This window comes from Aquarana catesbeiana, linkage group LG06 (genome assembly GCF_042186555.1).
Source record: "Aquarana catesbeiana isolate 2022-GZ linkage group LG06, ASM4218655v1, whole genome shotgun sequence".
NCBI lineage: Eukaryota > Metazoa > Chordata > Amphibia > Anura > Ranidae > Aquarana > Aquarana catesbeiana.
Window position 1 is genome coordinate 38,285,276 of NC_133329.1, and position 18,935 is coordinate 38,304,210.

The 18,935-nt window shown below is 41.3% G+C and overlaps 1 pseudogene; it reads right to left on the reverse strand.

The window, feature by feature from the left end:
* Positions 1-11,933: 11,933 nt before the first annotated feature.
* Positions 11,934-18,159, reverse strand: LOC141148319 (interferon-induced very large GTPase 1-like; annotated as a pseudogene).
* Between the last annotated feature and the right edge of the window lie 776 nt (positions 18,160-18,935).

Below are 18,935 nucleotides of genomic sequence, written 5' to 3' on the forward strand. Positions count from 1 at the left end.
GCACAGGTGAAGCGGCATTGATGGACACAGGTAGGTTGCAATGTTGGGCACAGGTGAAGCGGCATTGATGGACACAGGTAGGCTGCATTGTTGGGCACAGGTGAAGCGGCATTGATGGACACAGGTAGGCTGCATTGTTGGGCACAGGTGAGGCTGCACTGATGAGCACTGATAAAGTTGTTGTTAATATTTTATTTTTATAACTTAATTCTGCATAAAAAAAAATATTTTTTAACAGAAACTGCATAAAACATTAAAGTGTCACGTCATGAGATCATTTATGAGGGTGTTTTTAGGGGTGGAATTAAGGGTGGGGCAGGGTAGGGTTGGGCGGGGCAACTGGTGGCGAGTAATTTTGGGGCCTGGCTAGTAGCTCAGGACTTGAAATTTTGAGCCCTGCTATGTTTTAATAAATCATCTACAGTCAGATGGTGATGCCCTCTTCTCTCTCTCTTTTTATGTTCATGTTGTAGATTAGAACATTGTATCTAGGAGACCCAATTCTATTTCTGTTAGTAATGGGACTATCTCTTAAATTACTGTTGATTAGTATTAATTGTTTCTTTGTTGAAGATCTCATGTCATGTGGGCTGAAGCTCTTTGAAATCAATTTTTTTTCCAACCAATCTATTTCCCAATTAAATATTTCTCTTGGGGAAGACTGAATTACAAATTTACACCTTATTTGATTCCCACCTGTATACCGTGTTTGTTTTATAATCAATAACTTCCCTCAGGAATTTCCTATGTTTTCTATTTCTTATCTACTAGGTCCTTTTTAGTAAGATGTTCCTGCAACTGTTTGGAGTCCAAACACTCTTGCAAATCATTAAACGTTTTTTATTTCTCTTTGAATTCTTTGATATAAGTTTCTGCTTTATCCAATTTTCTCTTTCTTCTGGATAAGAAGTTTTAACAACTTCTTCTTCTCACAGGTACTACAAAAACTTTCCACTCCACAAGGAAGTTATCATTTGGCGCCACATCACATATCAAACGTCTAGGTGTAATACTTTCCACAATACATCTTTCCAATGTGACTATATCCCACTATAAATGGACTTGTTGCTCCATAACATGTCCTACATTCCTAAAAGTGGTAACGCTTGTGGAGTGACATCACGTGGCCACATTGGAGCCCAGAGTATTTTCTGTTTTTATGCTTTGGATCTAACTTTTAATATGTATGCTCTTGCTATTGTTACTTATTAAATGAATTACCATACTATATGGCATTTTTAATGTATTGCCTATGGTGCATACGGAACAATAAACTGAGTGTTGCCCTCAGGAGGATGTGATTGAAAGACTGGAGATTTTCTCAGATTAATGTCTGGTTTATTATCATCACTTAAAGCGGAAATAAACCCAACCATTTAAGTTTCAAAAAACAGTTACATTTCCGGCACATGCTGGAAATTTAACACTCCCATTGGTTGTGCTCTCAACCAAACTGTCAAACCGTCCAATGGCTGGTATCATAGCTGATCACATGTGCAGCACCATGGCAGCTGTAGATCAAACAGAGGCCAAGATGGCCACTTCCTTGGCTGAAAATGATAGTAGGGTTTACTTCCACTTTAAGCTGTTTATGCTGCACATTAAAGCGGGGGTCCACCTATACCGCCAAAAAAACAAAAATATTAATAGCCAGCAGCTACAAATACTGCAGCTGCTGACTTTTAATACATGGCCACTTACCTGCCGCCGCCATCCTAGGTGAGGGAATCAGGAAGTGAAGCACACTTCCCGGTTCCCTACTGCGAATGTCGCGCTGCACGTCCCAAGTGGTCCCCGCTCTCTCCTGGGAGCTGTGTGATTCCCAGGAGACAGCGCGGAGGGACGGGAAGTGGCGTAGACTCCCATGGGAGTCTATGCCGGAAGTGGGTGCAAATACCTGTCTTAGACAGGTATCTGCACCCCCCTCCCCCCTGAAAGGTGCCAGCAGAGCTGAGTACACAGGAGACCTGGCTCTATTTCGGTGGTGCTCGTCCCCTCCTTCCCCTTGATGGCAGCCTATTTCGGCGTATAACATGCCCACACAATTTTCCCCCTATTTTAAGGGGGGAAAAGTGCGTGTTATAGGCCAATAAATATGGTATTTTGTAAGGTTTAAGGGAGAGTATACTGCCTCTTTTTGCTCTTCAGTGTGTACAAGCGCCGACTTTCTGTTTTTTACATTCCTAAAAGCACCCTTTAAAATTACTGTAACTTTCCCCTATTTCAGCATTAAACATATAACTCAAACTGACCTCTCTATTTTTGACAAAATCAAATCCTCCATTATGTTAATCCTCAACACAAAAAGGAACAAGAAAAATATGTGAAACACTTTAAAAAATCCACATAACTAACTACCCTGGCAGCTAGAATAGTTACTTATTCTACTGTAAAAAGGAACACCAACACTACAAAATATATTCAGCGTCTAGGAAACCCCTGCAATAAACTAACTAAACAAATGTCATAATAATAATAATATTAAGAATAATAATAACAATATTATCAATAATATTGTTAGTATTGTATTGTCAAAGTCAGGTACTTAAAGGAGTTGTAAAGGCAGAAGGTTTTTTATCTTAATGCATTCTATGCATTAAGATAAAAAACCTTCTGTGTGTAGCAGCTTCCCCAGCACCCCCTAATACTTCTAAACAGATGGTGCAGCGCTAATTAAAGACACATAAATAGAATATAGACATATAATCAGTATAAAACGGAGCACAATATTGATCAAATATCACAAAGTTCATAAAAGTACAGAGAAGTCCATAGATAATCCAATCCCCGTGTATGGTCAAACAGCATGCTGTAAAGGGTGACAAATCGATGAGCCCACCACCAATATTCAGAATGGCCTCTCACCTGATGAAATAGACCCTTTAATTACAGAGGGTCAATATAAGCATTCCCTTAGGGTAATATGGATATGAAGCGGTTTACCATGCAAAGACTTCCATCAGAACACTGGATACTCGGACAGTGCAATCATTAGATGTGGTGGCTGCATTCGCTTTCTTTTTTTTGTGCTTTTTCCCCTCATCGAAAAGTCCTTCAATTAGTTCTCCAGGATCCCTTCCCCCTCATTTAGGAAACAATGTGTTCCCTGATCTCTTTTATCATTGATTCCCTTTATTAATATGGTACCTTTTTTATTATTTAAGTCCACACATCTGACCTTTATTAATGTAAATTTACTATACGTCTCCAGTCTGTAGTGTACGGTGTACACTTAGCATGTGCCCCATACTATACTGTTCTGATCTGTATTCCACCTAGAACACCTGGACGGTGACCGGTATGGAACTTAGAATAACTAATTATCCATCACAGGACATACCCTCCAACTAGCCACTCCTCCCCATGTACACATGTCAGCCTACCGGCCCATACAGACTGTGCTCCTGTTCTCCTGGCTCTGATGAAGAGGTTACCCTCAAAACGCGCCAGCCTTTTTTAATTACCTGCCTCAACATGGGCATACCCCAATTTTAACTTTTTAGTGCTTATTTTGTTACCTGTTTTTATGCAACATAGTATTTGTATGATTTAATATTTATATGTTTGTATTCCTTATACATGATTAAACCTAACCTGTTTTGATGTGAGCGTCTGATCACGCCCCCTCCATCCACTTCCTACTAAATAGTGTCACACACAGCCCCTCCCCCCACAGTTAGAATCACTCCCTAGGACACACTTAACCCCTACAGCGCCACCTAGAGGTTAACCCCTTCATTGCCAGTCACATTTACACACAGTAATCAATGCATTTTTAATTGCACCGATCGCTGTATAAATGACAATGGTCCCAAAATCACGCCAAAAGTATCCGATGTGTCCGCCATAATGTCGCAGTCATGATAAAAATCGCTGATCGCCGCCATTACTAGTAAAAAAAAAAAAATTATCAATAAAAATGCCATAAAACTATCCCCTATTTTGTAGATGCTATAACTTTTGCGCAAACCAATCAAAAAACGCTTATTGCGATTTTTTTACCAAAAATATGTAGAAGAATACGTATCAGCCTAAACTGAGTAAAAACATTTTTTTTAATATATTTTTTGGGGATATTTATTATAGCAAAAAGTAAGAAAAATAATGTGTTTCTTTCAAAATTGTCGCTTTTTTTTTGTTTATAGCGCAAAAAATAAAAAAACGCAGAGGTGATCAAATACCACCAAAAGAAAGTTCTATTTGTGGGAAAAAAAGGACGTTGAGTTTGTTTGGGAGCCACGTCGCACGACGGCGCAATTGTCAGTTAAAGCGACGCAGTGCCGAATTGCAAAAAGTGCTCTGGTCAGGAAAGGGGGTAAATCCTAAAGTGGTTAAACTAGTTACATGCACAATATATGTGACTCAATTTAAAATGCTTTAACACAAGGATAAGAATTATTATTTTAGCAGTATGACTTGTTTTCAAATATTATTAGACTCAAATAAAAATAACTGTCACTTATTTGAAAATAAGTATCTTTATCCTGTTGCGTCAGCTTTGTGAATTATAGTAAGCCTAATTTAATACTTTCCTTTAATTGACTAGTATGACTACATAACTGCATTCTTTATAAGTGAATAGACTTAATAATAATTACCCCTTTTTCAGACGCACACTTCAGCACATAGAATAGGACCTTAAATTGCAAACAAAAGACGCAACATAAATCAGAAGGTTCCAAATCAATTTATTGTGAACACATTGCATGATTTATTGCTATGTGTAAAAAGTATTAGGGATTAGAAAGCTCATTATTGTGGGATACTTATCATACAAATAAAGCAAAAAGTATTAACTTCTAAATAAACACATTCATTGTTTTACAGATACACATGTTAGAAAAAAATGCATAGAAAATCAGGCTGGCAAGAGCTTAACTTGGAAGGCACATTGCTAAAGATAGGAAGACAAATCCCAATATAAAATAGTGATAATAAAGTAACAATTTTTGAAAAATTACAATGCTAGACTGTTCACTACAGACAAATGAGATCGATTTCATCAAATGTCTCACTGAGCACAAGGAAAGTGGTGCTATTGGTATAAAGTATGGTGATGTCATTGGCACAATGGCAAATGTTCTCCTCTGTCTTACAGTAATATAGTTCAGAGACAACTACACAAAATAATTGTTTACATCCACCAGCCATGGAATTTCTAAGCTCAATAATTTCTAAGTATTTCCTTCCATTTACTACACACATGTAAATGGCTGATACAGCATCACTAGACTGATGTAAAGCAATCATGCAATCATTTTTTAAAAAGGTGCTGTAAGCATAAATCTGTTATATGTACTTTCAATGTCGGAAAGATATTTACAGCATTGATAAGGGCCATTTATAATAGGTGGTAGAAAATAATGTCATAAATGGAAGTTAGCTAGAGATGAAAAACATAAATGGTAGTATGGATTTATGAAAGTCTCATGTTGATTTTAATGGGCTAAATGCATATAAACACCTGGTGTAAAAATGAAAATGTCCCACATAATCAAGTGTCCTATTAAGGAGATACTTTGACATCTTTTCTCATGGACACAACAGGAAATTAAGGAATTCTTTGCAAAATGTGATGGCTGTTGCTGCAAAAAAGTGTCAGCTATTCTTGTTCCATTGACTTAAAAATAAGGGATTTTACCTCACTTTCATTCCCAATGACAACTGCCATGGATGCACACAGCAATAAAAACCTGATGGGATTGCTACCCCCCCCCCCCCCCAAAAAAAAAAAAAAAAAGAAAAAAGGAGGGCACTTTATATATGATACACTTTAGATGCTTGCCTAGAACAACAAAATATTGAAGATTGCTTACATTTGAGATAGGAAGGGATCTATTATTTGCATGTGTGTTTCTTTTCCCCCATTTTCTACAGTCTTTGTGACGATGCAAGGTATTTATTTTTTAGTCTGATGTTAAACCTGACAGACAAATGCAGTGGCGGCTGGTGGTGATTTTTTTTTTTGAGGGGCGGCACACAACGCACCCACAGCCACTCCCCCCCCCCAGGTCCGTTTGGTCACCCACAAACCACCCCCCCACCGTGGGTCGGTTGGGTCCGCCGCACACATCACCCCCCCAGGGTCATTCGGGTCAGGTGCTCTCTCTCACTCTTAAAATCTGATGTGCTTGCTCTCGCCCCCCTCCCCCGTAGTGGGGGTGTCTGCTGTACCATGCAAAAGGGATGTCCGGGTCGATCGATGAGCCCCACACTTACCCACGGGCAGCGCTTCCCTTTGGGTGACGGGTGGTGGCTTCGTCCCCTGCATCTCCTCCCTCCTCCTCTCTCCTCATCATGGCTCAATAGAATCACTTCTCCTTTTGGCCAATTGGGAAATGGGTCTCAGGACCCATTTCCTGATTGGCTGGGAGGAGAATCAGTGTGACAATGGCGAATATTCATTCGCCATTGTCACACAACTGGGTGGGCTTTGGGCGCAGTGCTCCGAGCCCACCCTTTTTTGAAGCCTATTAGAGCGTCTGGCTCTAATCATGTGCTTCTAACCCCCCCATTGGAATTCATGCATCCGGCACCCTGCATGTAGATTAGGGCAGCGCCCCTGCACCCCTAATTGAATGGGCCACCCCTAGACAAAGGTCTTTTTTCAGCTTAAAGCATTTGTTACATCAACATTTCATATTCCTGATATGTGCCTGCTGTACCATGTACTTGAGAGTCTCCTGTTCTCTTTGTATTGCTTCCTTTGTGTGAAATCCCCGGTGTTCCTGACAGTCCCCCTGCTTTCTTATTAAAAACTGACCAGACTAATCAGGAGACACAGCGTGGCCAGTTCTCTAGCTATGCTGGGAACTCTCCTGCTCTCCTCCAATGATCAGACTTGTTCTGACATGCCCTCCGCTGCACAGCCATTCACTGGGCTGCTGCTTCTCCTCTTATGCAGCTGAGAACAGAGGGAATGTGATCACGTAAAAAAGGGGGAAAAAAGGTATTTATAATATTTTTTTATATCTATACACAAATGTTTTGCCTTTCATTTCTATTTTGACCTGAACGGGTTTTTTTAAAATCACTTTATCTATGGGACTTTTAATTAAATAAGCAAAAATCATAAAATATTTCATACTAAAATCACCTGCTTGTACAAAAAAAAAAAGATTCTTCAGCAGATCACATGGATCCTTCTTTATTATTTGAAGTGGGAAAATGACCCCACACTGAGATAGGTGGATGGTGGTGATGGAGGATTATACTGTATGTGAGCTTCCTTTACATTAGGAGTTTGTTCCTTGGTCGTTGCTGCCCTGGTCATTTCCCTTTCTTATTTTTGTACAGTAACTATTAAAATATGCAAACATTTGGGGTGGTTGTTACTATTGGTAAAACAACTAAAACGACTCCTTAGATCATAATGCTTTTCTCCACAATACAACCTGTGTACACAAGGTAAGTAGGCTTTAGTTTTTTCCTGGGCATGCCCCAGACTTTGTTGTTACACGTTTTAGCCTTCCAATGCCACTTACTGCGATAGCCAGCTATAGATGAGGGTGGTGGCAAGCTTTTGTTATCACGTGTGTGTTTGTATTGGTCCAGCAACGCACACCTTTGCAGCCATTGTGCTATTGCTGGGTGTTTGGTGTGCTCCTGTACCTTTAATGAGGGGTGGCTCCCCTTCAGTCCACCTGCTCTCATCTATCCATCAGAATGCATTTGCCTCCACTGTGGGGACACTCCATATTTTAGTGTTAGGACCACAGATACCAGGGTGCCGTGACGTGGCTCTGTGGCTCACGCATGCGTTTGCAAATGCGTGCGGACTAAACCCCTGTTTTTAACGCATACTGTTAGACAGGTCAATTTGGTTGTCTGCGACCTGGTGGTAAGTAGGCTTGGGTTTTTTCCTGGGCATTCCCCAGACTTTGTTGTTACCTGTGTACACAAGGCCCTTGGAACTTGGGTTCTATCCACACTTCTGCGCTGTGGTAATACACCAATAATTGCATGCATTATCACAATGCACAGTAATGCATGATAGTCATGTTGGTGCAATGCAGGGGTACTCATTTGGAATGGCTCTTTAGAACACTTTGCTGATGGAGATGCATGAAACTGTACCACAATACACAGTAATGCACTACCATGTGTTGTAGTGTGCTGCATTACAAAAAAGTTCATACTCATTTTTGATGCATTTTGGTGCACTAGGGAGCTCAATAAAATTAATAGGCTGCCTTGACACCATGCACAATAAGTGACATAATATGCATCAATGTGCCTGCATTGAAAGAATGTTAACCAAAAATAAATAAAAAACCTGCGCTAAGTGCATAAATAAAAAAATATATTCAATAATGATAAAAAACGTGATATGGGTCCTGCTGCTGGACACTATAACCCCGATATAAGGCAAAACTAGTGGTAGATAATAATCAGTGCAGCGCTGGACAGAAAACGAGGTGCATAGCAATAAAGTTAATATTACTAAAAATTAATGACAAAAAATAATTATAAACAATCCATAATGTGAATAAACCATAAATGTGTAAATAATTATCAGTGCATGACCGTGCTCAAAAAATGGTGAAAAAAAAGGAAGCAAAAAAAAGTCCAGAATGATAAATATGTGGTGAGAAAAAGTTCCAAATGTGTGATTAGTACAGAGTCAATCCAACGATGTTAATCGATAGTGACACCCACCACCGAAGAGGAGTAAAGGCTTACCAGAAAGCCTGCGACCGCCCTTACTCAGGGGGGTCAAAACAGGCTCAGTAGATCAACGTTGGTATCTTGTTGAAACCGCAACGGATGTCCTATGGATTACCCTCAATGTTGGCTTCCCATCAACAGTGGTAGATGCTCCAGGAAAAGGAAATGGTTCCAGGAAGGACCAGGTAAACAATGTTCAGGTAAGGATGGACCATAAAAAAGAGAGAAGGAACTCCAGTAGTGCAGATGGCCAAGAACGTTTAATAAAAATTAGATTAAAAATACATTGCGCCAGATTGCGCAAAAAATGCATACAAATATAAGTAGCGTATAAGGTGCATATAAGTGACAAGTGCACTACAAGTCATCCAAATATAAATGCACAAGATCAACCGTGATCAACTTGTATGCCAAAAAATGTGCCACTAGGCACCAGCAGAGAGACTGTCACGTCCAGCGGGACAGAGATCTCCACCGCCGTTGAAGTTAAAACCGCGCATGCGCAATGCGAACTCGCGTTGTGAGTTCGCATTGCGCATGCGCGGTTTTAACTTCAACGGCGGTGGAGATCTCTGTCCCGCTGGACGTGACAGTCTCTCTGCTGGTGCCTAGTGGCACATTTTTTGGCATACAAGTTGATCACGGTTGATCTTGTGCATTTATATTTGGATGACTTGTAGTGCACTTGTCACTTATATGCACCTTATACGCTACTTATATTTGTATGCATTTTTTGCGCAATCTGGCGCAATGTATTTTTAATCTAATTTTTATTAAACGTTCTTGGCCATCTGCACTACTGGAGTTCCTTCTCTCTTTTTTATGGTCCATCCTTACCTGAACATTGTTTACCTGGTCCTTCCTGGAACCATTTCCTTTTCCTGGAGCATCTACCACTGTTGATGGGAAGCCAACATTGAGGGTAATCCATAGGACATCCGTTGCGGTTTCAACAAGATACCAACGTTGATCTACTGAGCCTGTTTTGACCCCCCTGAGTAAGGGCGGTCGCAGGCTTTCTGGTAAGCCTTTACTCCTCTTCGGTGGTGGGTGTCACTATCGATTAACATCGTTGGATTGACTCTGTACTAATCACACATTTGGAACTTTTTCTCACCACATATTTATCATTCTGGACTTTTTTTTGCTTCCTTTTTTTTCACCATTTTTTGAGCACGGTCATGCACTGATAATTATTTACACATTTATGGTTTATTCACATTATGGATTGTTTATAATTATTTTTTGTCATTAATTTTTAGTAATATTAACTTTATTGCTATTCACCTCGTTTTCGGTCCAGCGCTGCACTGATTATTATCTATTGAAAGAATGTTAACCCAGCCTCAATCCACACAAATTTTTGAATCCAGCCATGTCCCCATGCCCGATTTTGTGTACTGGCATGAACCCTTACTAATTTTAGGAGACTTTTGGTTCAGGGAGACAATTTTCAGAGAATGCAAATGTGTATTTTAGGCGAATGATTGTTGTTATACTTACTATATATACCAGCCCTCAAATTTTCCACTCGCCTACTCGCATTTTGCGAGTAGAAAATGAGGGCTGGCGAGGAGCTTTGCTGCCTGTGATTAGGGGTTGCGAGCACCGCCAGCGGGCGGAGTTGATCGGGAGCCGTTCTCTCAGTGGAAGAGTGCTATGGAGTTAAAGGTGAGCCGCGGGATCACCGAAAGGTAAAACACGTCGTAACAGCTTACATGGAAACTGTCTCCGCTCTGCTCATTCCTGCACAGCCCCGCCTCCTTCTAACCCGATGTCTTTTCGAATACTGTCCCCCATCGGATAGTGTCCACCCTGTACTGCGCAGGCACAGTACGGAGGACAAACGAGACGCCAAAAGTCTCCGAAGTTCAACAGCTGATCGTCAGCTGTACACGGTGCCTGCACACTTATTGTGCCCTCTGTCCAGGTTCATTCCCCACTATCCAAGTGGACACAGAGTTAGAATAAAAAGATGCCGAGCGCAGCGAGGCAGTGCCAGAAGCGTGGTGAGCGAAGCGAGCCCGCGAGGGGCCCTGTTACAAAGCCTTCACTATTAAGTGCCCGAGCGCCGTGTACAGCTGATGGTCAGCTGATCAACTTCGGACACTTTCGGCGTCTCCTTGTCCCCCGTACTGCGCAAGCACTGCACCTGCGCAGTACTGGGTGGACACTATCCGATACGAGGACACTTCTCATCAGAACACCGGCGCCTGAGATAGACAGAAGGCGGGTCAAATGCATTCTGCCTATCACAGGGGCGGGGTTAGGAGGAGGCGGGCTGTGCGAGTGAGCAGAGCGGAGACAGTTTCAATGTCAGCTGTTACAGCGTGTTTTACCGCTCTGTGATCCTGGCTCTCCTCTAACTCGTCATGATCCGGCCGCCCCCTCACTTCCTCCGCCCTGGCAAGGCTGCAATGGGGGCACTGTAAGGCTGCTATTTGGGGCACAGTGATTCTGCAATTTGGGGCACAGTGAGGCTGCAATGGGGGCACAGTGAAACTGATAAATTTGGGGCACAGTGAGGCTGCAACTCGGGGCACAGTGAGGCTGCAATGGGGGCACAGTGAGGCTGCAATTTGGGGCACAGTGAGGCTGCAATGGGGGCACAGTGAGGCTGCAATGGGGGCACAGTGAGGCTGCAATTGGGGTACAGTGAGGCTGCAATTCGGGGCCCCTTGAGGATGCAATTCGTGGCACAGTGAGGCTGCAATTCCGGGGGAAACAGTGAGGCTGCAATGTGGGGCACGGTGAGGCTGCAATGTGGGGCACGGTGAGGCTGCAATGTGGGGCACGGTGAGGCTGCAATGTGGGGCACGGTGAGGATGTAATTTGGGGCATGGTGAGGCTGCAATGTGGGGCACGGTGGGGCTGCAATGTGGGGCATGGTGAGGCTGCAATGTTGGGCACGGTGAGGCTGCAATGCATGGTGAGGCTGCAATAGTGGGCACGGTGAGGCTGCAATGATGGGCACAGGTTACGCTGCAATGATGGGCACAGGTCACACTGCAATAATGGACACAGGTGATCCTGCATTGTTGGGCACTGGTGAGGCTCTGCTGAGGGGGAACTGATAAAGTTGTTGTTAATAATTATGTTTGTAACTTAATTCTGCATAAAACATTTAAGTGTCTTTTTATGAGATAATTTATGATGGCGTGATTAGGGGTGGGGCAGGGTAAGGGTTGGGTGGGGCAATTGGTGGCGAGTAACCCTTGAGACCTGGCTAGTAGCTCAGGACTTGAAATTTTGAGCCCTGATACTGTATATACAATATATAAGTTTTGTTTATGAGTGGTGACACAAACACAGCCATGTTATTTTTATTTGTTTTTGAAAGATTCGTGTAAACTTGCAAGAGCCTGTTCTTCTGTGATTTCCTTCCAGTCTTTTGGAAATTCAGCTGGCTTTGCTGAATATTCCTTTGCAAAGTCAACATTAAAACGTACAAAAATGTGTTTCCAGTAATCCGAGTCTCTTTGGTCGTTATCAGACTTAATTAACCAGTCTGAATAGTATTTACGATAGTCTTTGTATGGGTGATATTCTCCTCCTGTGTCAGAATTTCTAAATTTAGTATTTGATACAACAGCAGTGGAACATATGTCAATGATTAAAGTCTGATCTTTGTTCCATCGGTATCGTCCAAGTCCCTGAGGTCTATGGAGAGATGCAGAGTGCTCCTGGTGATCACCACCGGCATTCTCACAGGGGACCTTACAGAAAGGACATTGCTTACCACAGCCAATCACTTTCTTCAGCAATTCCTTCTGAGGCTTCAGAGCGACTCTGGAGAGAAGGTTTTCAATGTCCATCTTTTCCATGTCTGATAAAATCTGCTGCTTTATATTGGGAAGATAGAAACGAATGTCCTCAGAGAACTGGATGACATTTGCTGTATTGTGGAAAGTGATCACTGTCATTTCATTCTGTGAAATCACTATTTCTTTGTCTAATAACTTGCAGAAACTTTCCAGAAATGTAACAATGGTTTCTGTTTTCACACATTCCTCACTCTTCAGGATGTCTTGAATTTTTTCAATGATTGGAGATAAAATTTTCTCTTCTAAGGTTTTTAGAGTTGCTGGATTGTAGAATTTCTCAATGTACTGGGAGATCCAGTCTTTCAAAAATGTCTTATAATTATTAATGTAGGAATTATATTGTACAAATTCGTTTTTCTTCAGCAAGCCTTCCAGCACAGTTACCTGAAAAACACTTCTACTATTAAAAATGTGGCTGTCAGAACTTTGCAGAATGACATCAATGATTTCCTTGCCGAGATGTTGTAGAATATAATCAGTTAGCGCTGGCTTCAGGCAGAGCTCACAGAATTTTTTGGCCCTGCTCTGACACTCATCTTTCTCATGGAATATGCTCTTAAACATGGCCAAGTATTGAGGTTTTAATTTTTCAAGGCAAATTTTGGGGTCATTTTCTTGAATGAATCTGTCATGTATATCCTGAAATGCTCTAGATGCTATTGCAAATATAAACAATTTTATATCTAGCTCAAACTTGGAGGAAAAATGAATTTTTGTAATAGTTTTGTCTTTGAGTTCATCATTGATTTTGTGTAGCAACTCCTGAAAGTAAGTATCATCATAATCTCCTGTGTTGCCTGCCTTCTCTTTGATGTACGAGTTACATATATCTATCAAAGTCATTACAAGGCCTTGTATTTTGTCCAAGTGTGCCTGACTTATAAAGAGTGCATTGCGACTTGTGGAAAAAACTGCATATTCAACATGGCTTTTGTCAGGAACAAATCGATTGATCCCATAGTTATCCAAGCTCATCACTTTGTTTAGTTTTTCATTAATACCGCCTCCCTTTACACCCATTTCATTCTTAAGCTGCTGCAGAATTGTTTGTCCAATGTTACGTCTCGTCAGTTCCTCTATTTGTATATCAGAGAGTGTTTTCTTCCACATCTCTTCAAATTCTTTCTCTGCTTCTATGTCACCAAGTTCACAATTTCTTTCTCTGCAGCTTTTTAGGAGATTTGTTATTTCTTTCTCAATCCGTTCCTGAGATGTCTTTTGAATATCCAGAATCTTGAATTTGCCTTTCTGGATTGAAACCGCCTCATTGAGTTTATTAAGAGTATTCCTTTCCAGTTCTTTCTTCAGGAACTTCACACTCATGGAGAAATCTTCCTTGTATCGCTCAATGAGATGAACGTTCTCACATTTGCTGTCAAAATATTTTTCTAGTAGCTTCAGCATTGTATTTTCCTCTTCTAACAGTAAGTTCTGAAGATCTCCTTTAAACTGGTTGCACATCTCAGTATTCAGACTGGCGGCAGATTGATTTCTGATGTAAGTTTCTTTGCTGATCATCCAGCTATGGATCTTTTTGGTGAATTCCCATTCCCACTGAGAGTATTGCATAGACAATTTGGTATAAGCTTCAGCAACCAGACTGTTTCTGAAACTGAAGATGAATTTCTCATGTTTTACTGCACTCCACAAACTTTTTACCCATGTGATGAAGTCAGGGATTTTACATTGTGTTTGGTTAGAATTTTGAGATTTTAAAAATCCCAGCAAATATTTTTTTAACTCATAAACATTTTCACTGTAGCCAAAGTTTACCGGAGCCATTGGTGGAACCCCTTGCCACAATCCAGGAATGTACCAGTTGTCCTTCTCGGGATCATAATCCATCACATCTCTGAAACAGGTGATTCCACCTTTCTTTTCCATATTTGCAGCTACTCTTGTCATTTCATCAAGTTGTTCAAGAAACTTCTTCCTGTCTCTCATGTTCTTATCATGAGCAGACACATCACTGACATTCTGATGTACAAACTGACAGCTGGGTTTCTTCCCAATTTCTTTCATCCTAAGAAAAGCATGGACCACAATCTGTAAAATATCCTTCATTTCTGATGGCCATATTAATGATGGTGATATCACTCAACCCAACCACTAGTGTGGCCAGTTCATTGTCATGTTCGTAGCTGTCTTCCAAAGAGGCCAACTCTGGAGCTTTCAGCCCCTCAGTGTCAATCACAAGGATGAAGTGACAGCCCAGCTCATCCTGGAAGTTCTCTTTCACTTTTAGAAGAGTCATGAAGGCTCCTCTTGTGCATCTTCCACTGGCCACCGGGAACTGGAGACCAAACATGGTGTTCAGAAGGGTGGACTTCCCTGTACTCTGCACTCCCAGCACAGTTATTACTCTCATTTTGCATTGTCCTCCTGTCTTATTGTCTAGCTCAGTCAGAACATCAGTTATCCACTGTAAAGGAATATTAGAGGCGTCCCCATCAATCAGCTCCAATGGGAACCCATCTAGTAGAAGACCAGCAGCAATTTCTGGGAGTTTAGTGAATTGTCTTGTGGTTTTGTTATATTGTTTGTTAACAACTGTAGAATACTCGGCCTCATAAAACTGCCTCAGCTCACGTAGGAAATGTTCTATTCCTAAAGAACTGTCTGAGATCTTCTTATCCAGCTGCTTAAGTTCTGTGGTATCAGATTTAGTGTTACATTTTTCCTTGTATTCAGACTGCAGCAAGGAAATGTTATTTCTTGCAATTGAATCCAGTTCAAATTTCATCCATTTCAAAAAATAATGTTTTTCAGCCTTAGAGAGGTCAGTAATTGCTGCAGTAAAATTAAATATGCCTACAGGAATGTGATGCTGGTATTGTTTTTCATGGAGTGAATTGAGCTTTTGTTTGAGCTCAGATTGATATTCTTGTGCATCTTTTTCCCCTTGCTTCGTCATTCTGCAAAGTTCTTTTTCTACTTTTGACAATTCTTTCCACAGATCTCCCTGTAATTTCAGGGTTTCCTTTTTATACCCTTCCACTTCTTTTATTACAGAAGTAATTTGGCTTGCACTTCCTTTTGCTTTCCGACATTCAACTGAATTCTCATCAACAATGGTGTGAAGGCCTCCAATTTTATTTTTAGTATTAAACAGGTTTTGCCTTTTTTTCTGACAGTCCTTTAAAACATTCTCAATGCCATTTTGAATTTTTTTCACCAATGCTGCATCATTTTCTGTGCTGGTTTTGGGAATAATATTGGTTGCACTCATCTTTAAAATTGTCATTAGATTTTTTATGTGATTTGAGGTCTCTGAGTTTATTTTTTTACCTTTTTCTGGAGTAAAAATAAGATAGAACTGGGTGTCAATGTTATTGAATGATGATAACAGTTTGAATTGTTTCTCAGAAATACTTTCAATGAATATAAACACAGCTGATGAGACTCGAGTCAGAAGCATGAACTGGTCCCAGTTGGACTCCAGGTCTCCTCGTAGGTTGGTCACTGCGATGGGCTCTGGGAAAACATCAGACTTACCACAGGGAAAATACCAGGACATTTCCACAAGTCCATCAGATATTTTCCTCTCAATGTTTCCGCCCTCCATATCATTGTGTATGAAGAAGTTTTGGTGTTGTTGGGCTGAATTAAGAACTTGATTTAAGATTTTAGACTTGGATAGCTTGGTTTTACCCAATCTGATGAAGGAGAAAATTGGCATAGAAATATTCACCACATTTTCCTCACTGAACCCTTTACTGTTAAATAGTGACTGAGGTCTCCACTTCTTAACAATGTCCCTCATTGCCCAAAGCATGAGGGTGCAGTGTGACCCGTCACAAGCAGGGAGCAGCAGAGGGACGGCAAACTGGCACATGGACAATTTGGATACAATCTCTTGTTGTAGAAAACTGTCTGAACAATGCAGGAGAACACACAGGACATCCAGAGGGTGAATAGATTCATTTGGACTATTTTCCTCTTCAGTCATTGACTCAAACATGTTTTCAATTGATTTGATTATTTGTGCATCTTTTCCATACTGAGTATTAAGTGCAGCTCTGTTCAAGGCCATCAGCTTTCTCAGAAAATGCCATGGTACGTCTTGAATAGTCTGGGGATGAACATCACTCAGAGTCTCTGCTCCAATTTCTAGGATGCGACTCAATGTCAGTTTGGAATCAGTTAAGTGCTCCATTTTTAAACTGACAAGAAGTTCACGGAAAATCTTAACTTTATCTGTAAAAGAACATAATGGTTTTAATATATAACCTAATGTTAAGCATTACCATAATACATGGTTTAAAACAATAAATGTGCATGTGAATGGTTTTCTACCTTGAAAAACAAGGACAATCATCTTTTTCACTGAAGAAATACAAGTCCATTAAAGTACTTGGAGCCTCCCAATTTTTTATTATGCTACTTTGGTGTGGTGTTGAGGGGGGGGGGGTGGCAGCAGTGGTGGTGGGGGGATGGGATCAGTAAGAGGCAGAGGTGGTGGAGGTTAGGATCGATTGCAATGGCAATCTATCACTTACTTGGGTCAATAGATTCCTCCTCACCGTGCCTGCAGCCCAGGGATGCCTTTGCCTCATGGGGACTCCTGGCAGTCGCAGAGGAGGGAACTTCTCCCCCTTCACTCGATTGGTGTTAGCTGGTCAGCTGACTTTCTTTTTCAGTGACCACCCCCGCCTTCCTACATTCTCTCTGGATAGGCGGAGCTGTACACGTCCACTGTCTCAGCTCTGCCTTCTCTCCCCTCAGCGCTGTCAGCGGGCAAAAGATCCCCCTCCCCAGTGGAGCGAACTGGCAGACGGGTGGCCCCTCACACTGGCAGACGTGCAGGCAGACGGGCCCGCGGGCCCTCTTACACTGGCAGACTGACGGGTCCCCCTGAAGTGGCGACTGCTGCGACACAGATATTTCCACCACTGGTTCTGGGTATGGAACAACGGTCTCAATGCATGTGTGAATAGATTTGTGCTGTAGGTATTTTACAAGAGCCTGAAATAGCTGGCTGGCAGAGGAGTTCTCCTGTAGGGATGACCGGTGCAAAAAGTAAACTGTATAAGTTGCAGTTCCAATGGAAACACTGCTCAGGCATTGGGAATTGTTAAAGTAAAATATACAGTATATATATTAGATTGTGGCTTTCTGATTGTCCTGAGAAAGTTTTCAGATAGTAAGTGACATGGTGGTTGACCAGATTAATTTTAGCTGTATATTGTAATGGATTAAATATAAAAAAGAGTGAATGAAGCTGAGAGTGCCCTATGAAAGATTTAGATAAAACAACAAAAACAATACTAAATTAAATGCTAAATATCACAAAATAGAAATATCTTACTCATTTGTTTAAGTAAGGCATTTTTTTTGTGAAATACTTCTACAGCTGAGGTGACTCACTTTCTGGAAAGTACTTGGACAGATAACTTAGTGCTGGAAATCTGGGGATCATGTTCTCAAGTTGACACAGGAATGTCTGACAGTGTTCATCTTTCTGTAGTATGATGTTCATCATTTTTTCAACTTTCCCTCTTGGATCTTCCTCATGTTGGTGTTGAATTATCTCAATTATCTCATTCAGGGTTATGAGGCCTTGAGATCCCAACTCATCACACAGACCCTCCACATCCTCCTCAAACACTTCCGTTAATTTCCATCGAAGACGTTTTATCATCTCTGCGGCATCTGTGGCCGAAGTCATGATTTCTTTATTTCAGAATCTAAAAATAAACAAATAAATAAAATGACAAGTTAATCTGTAAGAGCCCATTCACACAGGGGCGACTTTGGATCCGACTTGAAGTCGCCCCTGGTCGCCCTTGGTTTCCACAAGTCGCGCAACATGTCAAATCCCATGTTAGTCAATGAGACCCGTCTTAATGTACACTACTGAAGTCGCTCCGACTTCAGAAAAGGTTCCTGTACTACTTCAATCTGACTTCTAGGTGACTTGTACCCATTGATTTCAATGGAAGTCGCCTCCAAAGTTGGATCGTGTCTTAACTGAGACTGGCGTGCTCAGTCTGAGGCTGTGAAACTCTGTGTAAGTGGAACTGGTATAAGTGGTGAGTTAAAAACCCGAGTTAGAGTGAACAAGTCTTGCTTTTTGTTTGCTGGGTTGCATTTTTGGGGCTTTTCCTTTTAGTTTTTCAATTACCTTTTTTTGTCACTTTTTAAATAGCTTTTTTTTTCTCTGGTTCCTTCAGGCTATCAATTAAGGGGGGTGGTTAATTGCTCACAGGTGCCCATATAACTGTGTGTAGGACTCAGTCTGAGCGTGCTCAGTCTGAGGCTGTGGAACTCTGTGTAAGTGGAACTGGTATAAGTGGTGAGTTAAAAACCAGAGTTATGCCCCGTACACACGGTCGGATTTTCCGATGGAAAATGTGTGATAGGACCTTGTTGTCGGAAATTCCGACCGTGTGTAGGCTCCATCACACATTTTCCATCGGATTTTCCGACACACAAAGTATGAGA